General features: G+C 38.2%; 1 long non-coding RNA gene across 1 annotated transcript in view; it reads left to right on the top strand.

The window, feature by feature from the left end:
- Positions 1-499: 499 nt before the first annotated feature.
- The window catches only part of LOC102449658 (uncharacterized), a 31349-nt gene continuing 25848 nt past the window's right edge, over positions 500-6000 (top strand). Inside the window, exon 1 of the long non-coding RNA XR_331537.4 lies at positions 500-1303. This is a non-coding gene — a long non-coding RNA (uncharacterized LOC102449658). The remainder of the gene's footprint in view (positions 1304-6000) is intronic.

Here is a 6000-nt window from a genome sequence, read left to right as displayed (position 1 = left end):
AACAGCCTTATCCGTCCTCTTTGGAACCTCCCTTCAGGAAGTTGAAGGCTGCTATCAAATCCCCCCTCACGCTTCGCTTCTGCAGACTAAACAGACCCAACTCCCTCAGCCTCTCCTCATAGGTCATATTCCTCAGCCCCCTAATCATTTTGGTTGCCCTTCACTGGACCTTCTCCAATGTGTCCACATCCTTTTTGTAGTGGGGGGCCCAGCACTGGACACAGTACTCCAGATGTGGCCTCACCAGAGCCAAATAAAAGGGAATAATTACATCTCTGGATCTGCTAGCAAATGCAAAACTTTAATAGGATTCAAGAAAAGTAATAGAGAGGTAGCCGTATTAGTCTGATCTTGGTAAAACAAAAGGAAAAATATGTAGCAATTTAAAGACCAATAAGATAGTTTATTAGGTGATAAGCTTTTGTGGGGCAGACTTACTTCTTCAGATCCGTGGGTCTGCCCCATGAAAGCTCATCACCTAATAAACTATCTTGTTAGTCTTTAAAGTGATACATATTTTTTCCTTTTGTTTTACCAGGATTCAAGAAATGTCTGTATTAGCTTCCCTTTCTCAATTTCAAGTGTTTTCATCATCACTTTCAAGACCTTTAAACAGATCTCTCCCCATACTTACACACTTCTGACTCTTAATCCTATTCCAGCTCTGCCAAAGTTGCCTGCCTTAAATCCTCTTTTGTCCTGTTGTTCCTATAAATTTTCACATGCTTTTTACCTTGCTGCTCCTGGTGTATAGAATACTCTCCCTAAACTAGTCTGTGGAAACCACTATTATCTACTATAATGCAAAGAATAATATACACCTTATTTTATATAGATAGACAATGAACAGGTCTTGGTTAAAGCTAGGCTGTAGTGAGGAATCAGTTTCACTAGCCCCACTAGGGCTTTGACAAAACTTATCTACAGTATTTAAAATGCTGTACTAGGATGAAAAGGGCATTCTGAGTGCAATTTTTCTGTATTAATATCATATATAACATGTTTGTCTAGCATCAAACATCTGTTGCGGAGTTCAGAGGATCTGAAGCCAAACTTATTTGTCAGTGTTAACATTTTCTTGTTTTGCTCATGTTGTCAGAACTGGGAAAGAAATCATTCACTTGCACTGTGTCTTATTTCCTGGCACCTGTTGATGCTTTGTTCTGAGAACATTCTTTGCAGGAACATAAAGCAAAGATGCATGTGAAAGGAAGTTTCCATGTTTGGTGTGGTGAAGGAGTTGGAGAGATGAAAAGGGAATGGACACACTCCTCTTCCAACTGCTGTTTCATACTAAGAGAATGTGAGTTTCTCCCAATTCTGTATTTGAAACAAAATTGGTTTGAATTGGGATTTCTGTGGGTTGGGGTGGAGAATAAGTTTGAAATATCGAGGGGAAAGTAAATGGTCTGTTTTATGGAATTAGAAGCTAGGGCTGATTTCTAATGATAAGGAACCTTCTCTTCAAAACCTCCTTTTTACACTTTGGCTCCTAGACACATTACTGTTTGACATGCAATATTTCATTCCAAGGAATTCCTAGGAAACATCAGGCATGTTGTTTTGTAAACACAGTCACACATCCATAAATCTCTCACACTTTCACTGCTCAAGTTCTCTGACAAAAAAAGGTCATTAGTAAAACAAGTATTTTTAGACAAAGCCATACTTACTATAGATTCTTACATTCACAACCTTTACATTAATGAAGTTTTCTTCACAGTGTCTCTGTAGGAATACAATATGATGGCATATTTTGTAGTGAATAGGAGAGCCGGTCATAAACTGGAATTGTCTTACAAGGAAATTTAAAAAAAAGTAGTTTCCAAACTACTAGTACCATCTTTGTTAAGACCCATATGTAAATATGTAAAGTGTCAAATTTAAGCATGATTGGACACCACTCTCTACAGAAAACACACTGACTCCTACAGTTATCTACATGACTCCAGCTCCCATCCAGGACACACCATACGATCCATCGTCTATAGCCAAACCCTTCGATACAACCACATCTGCTCTAATCCCACTGACAGAGACCAGAAACTTCAGGATCTCTACCAAGCATTTATAAACCTCAATTACCCACTTGGAGAAATAAAGAGCCAGACGAATACCCAGAAACCATCTTCTTCAAGACAGACCCAAGAAAACCAACAATAGAACACCACTTGTCATCACCTATAGCCTCCAACTTAAACCCATCCAACGCATTATCAATAAACTACAACCTATACTGGTACAGGATACTGCCCTCTGAGAGGCTCTGGGACACAGACCCATAGTCTCCTATAGACAACCACCTAACCTCAGGATGATTCTTACCAACAACCACAGGACATACCACACTAATACCAACCCTGGAACTTTCCCTTGCAACAAACCCAGGTGCCAGCTTTGTCCACATATTTATTCAGCTGACACCATTATTGGACCTAACCATGCGAGTTACAAGATCAAGAACACATATTCCTGTTCATCCAGAAATATAATGTATGCCATCATGTGCCTAAAGTGTACGTCTGCTATGTATATTGGACAAACTTCTCAGACACTTCGCTAAAGAATCAATGCACATAAAACAGACATCAGGCTCTGTCTCAGAGAGAAAACTGTTGCTTGCCATTTTAACCAGACTGACCATACTCTCAATGACCTTAAAACATGCATATTGTTTCAAAGGCTACGTCTAGACTGCATTCCTTTTTCGTAAAAGGGATGCAAATTAGACGTATCGCAATTGCTAATGAAGCAGGGATTTAAATTTCCCCCACTTCATTAGCATAAAAATGGCTGCCACTTTTTTTCGGCATGAGGCTTTGCCAGAAAAAAGCACCAGTCTAGACACAGATCTTTTGGAAAATAAAGACCTTTCCGAAAGATCCCTTATTCCTCTTAAAATAAGGGATAAGGGATATTTCAGAAAAGGCTTTCTTTTCCGAAAGATCCGCGTCTAGACTGGTACTTTTTTCCGGCAAAGCTCCATGCCGAAAAAAAGCGGCAGCCATTTTTATGCTAATGAAGCGGGGAAGATTTAAATCCCTGCTTCATTAACAATTGCGATACGTCTAATTTGCATCCCTTTTATGAAAAAGGAATGCAGTCTAGACATAGCCAAAGGGATTTTAACTCCAGACTTCAAAGAGAATCCTCAGAACTGTCATTCATGCTTAAATTTGTTTCATGCTTAAATTTGACACTTTACGTATGGGTCTTAACAAAGATGCTAATTATCTCACCCATTACAAAGATAGCTTTCCCAATTATCACCCCTAATATTATTACCTCAGGGTATGTCTACACTACCCCGCTAGTTCGCACTAGTGGGGTAATGTAGGCATACCGCACTTGCAAATGAAGCCCGGGATTTGAATTTCACGAGGTGTACCGGTAGTTCGGAATAGGAACCTAGTCCGAACTACCTAGTTCGAGCCCCATGTAGCCGCACTGCACGGGGCTCGAACAAGCGGGGATTTAAAAATGGCGGCTCCCCGCTTATGCAAATGAAGCTTCATTTGCAAGTGCGGTATGCCTACATTACCCCGCTAGTGTGAACTAACGGGGTAGTGTAGACATACCCTCACAGACACTAACCTTTTCCCCCTTCCCCCTCCGCCCCCATTTTTAAATCTGATTTTTCAATTTTATATGTGTTCACTTTTTTTTTATTGTATCACTTTGGTATATATGATCATGCCAATTTTCTTCCACAAATTGATCTGAGGAAGTGGGTCTGGCCCACGAAAGCTCATCACCTAATAAATCATCTTGATAATCTTTAAAGTGCTGCATAGTCCTGTCTTTTGTTTCAGCTAGACCAGACTAGCACGGCTGCATCTATATCACATTTCTAAACATTCACTGTCAACAGAGAAGATGATGTTAAAATCAATTTGTTTTATGGTTCACTACACCCAGTTAAATGTTTGGGCACTCTCTTTTCCAGCCTACATGAGACCAGGTGGTGACATTCTGTTCTGGTGGCAGTACTATGTTGGTATGGGAAGGGGTATGATTATTCCCACCTTTATAGATCCCTGGTAAGAATGCATGTGATTCAGTAGCACTGAGTCAGGTATAAGAACTCTGCAGATATTCTGTATCTTGCAGATATTCTGTATCTTGCCCCTGGGTCAAGGAAGATCTTTTACTAACCATATTGAAAGGCTGCTTTTGATCTTGGGACCAGGATTTGACCCAAATACATAACCAATAAGCAATTTCCATTTGTATCAGTTTAGTTAGCTTATTTACACTGCTCCTTCCTGACTACTCTCTCCTTCCGAGCTTATCTTTTTGTTAATTTACATTGCTAATTGAAAATGTTAGATTGATATCACAATTAGATGAGTCCTTATAATATGCTTGTATATCATGGAGATGACCAGGGTATAAATACCTAGTCCAGGAATAAATTAAATGTACAAGTTGAACCTCTCTAGTTCAGTAACTTTGGGACCCGAGCAGTGCCAAAACAGAGAATTTGCTGAACCACAGGAGGTCAATATTGTCTAGCAGCATTGCCAGCACTTCCACTAATTACTTAGCAAACATTCAGGGGTAAATTAGAGCTAAATAACATCACAGAACACTGATAGGCAGGCCTCGTGGCTGTAGACAAACTTTATAGTACCACAGGAAACTTGGCTACATTCATAAGCGGTTAATTAAACTCATGCCGTACCACAGATGTTGCTGGATCAAAGAGTGCTGGATTACAGAGGTTCAACCTGTAGTAGCAAAGTATTTCCTCACATTTTCCTTATAAATGCGTTAGATGGCAACACCCTATGGATGATTTTTTTTAAATAAGACTTCATTGATTCCTTTAAAATTTATTGAGAGGGAAATTTTGCCTTCCCATTTCAAAACCCTCTGATGACCTCATGGTAAAGTGGTCACTGGATTTTACAACCCCCGTTTTCCTTCTGTAATATTGCTTGTTTTCAAATACTATATATAATGTTGGAAGCATATTGTCTCCTTGAGTATGAGTAATTCCAGCTAGCATTAATAGTAGTTATGTTTACCAACGAGCAAATGTATATCTCAGATTAGAATTACATATTACTCCTCACGCAGACTTAGTTTGTGACAGAAGTCACTTGTCAGCAAGTGATTATTTTTTAGGACTCTGATTTTTCTAGACTGAAGGATAAATTAAAATATTTTAAATATTGAGCTACTATTTTAAATCATAATGCACTTCTGAGATCTGATGCTGTTCTTAATTAAGGGCTTTTTATAAGTGCTGTATGAATGAAACATTAAAACTTTGTTAATTTGCATCTTTATTCTTTTCTTAAAGACAAATAAAACATTTGTCCATTTTTTTCATATTTGCTTCTAAAGAACAAGGAATTTCTTAACAAAATAGCTCTTATACATTGAAAATTCTTTCTAAAAAAATTATTTTTTAGAAATTGCGTTGAGTGTTAACATATTGCAAGTGTGAAACTACTTTTGATACCGCATTATCTGCACAGTGAGTCATCTTTGAGACCTGATCCTGAATTCACCTGCTTCCATTTATATTGGCACCCTCTAGTTATACAGCATGAGTAACAATAAACACAGTATAATAAATTATCTGCTGCCCTATTATTTATACATCAGAAAATAAATTGTAAACCTCTTCCATTTGTTCTGGTAGTATTTTACTCACTTTGAACAAGTGTAAATGATTACACAAAGTACGTAACAGTAAGGGTAGGATCTGCTATATAAACTAGATACATCTAGACAAGCCCTTATGTATTTCTAAGTAGGTTTTTTAAAAGATTTCTGGTGCCACATATTGGAAATTCTGTGAGTCATTTACATTCTAAAAGCTAGGTCTTTAATGACTAGCCAACGGTAAATATTATAATCCACACAATTTTCCTTTTGTTATGTTGTTTGCATTTGAAATGCAATGTGTTGTATAGCTGCCCCCATTGCTAACCTATGACTGCATCACAGAAGTTGTCACAGGCTAAACTAGGTCTGGATGCTGTATGA

Source organism: Pelodiscus sinensis, chromosome 3, assembly GCF_049634645.1.
Source record: "Pelodiscus sinensis isolate JC-2024 chromosome 3, ASM4963464v1, whole genome shotgun sequence".
Classification (NCBI taxonomy): Eukaryota; Metazoa; Chordata; order Testudines; family Trionychidae; genus Pelodiscus; species Pelodiscus sinensis.
Note: the sequence above shows the minus strand (reverse complement) of the source record. Positions and strands in the feature narration are given on the sequence as shown.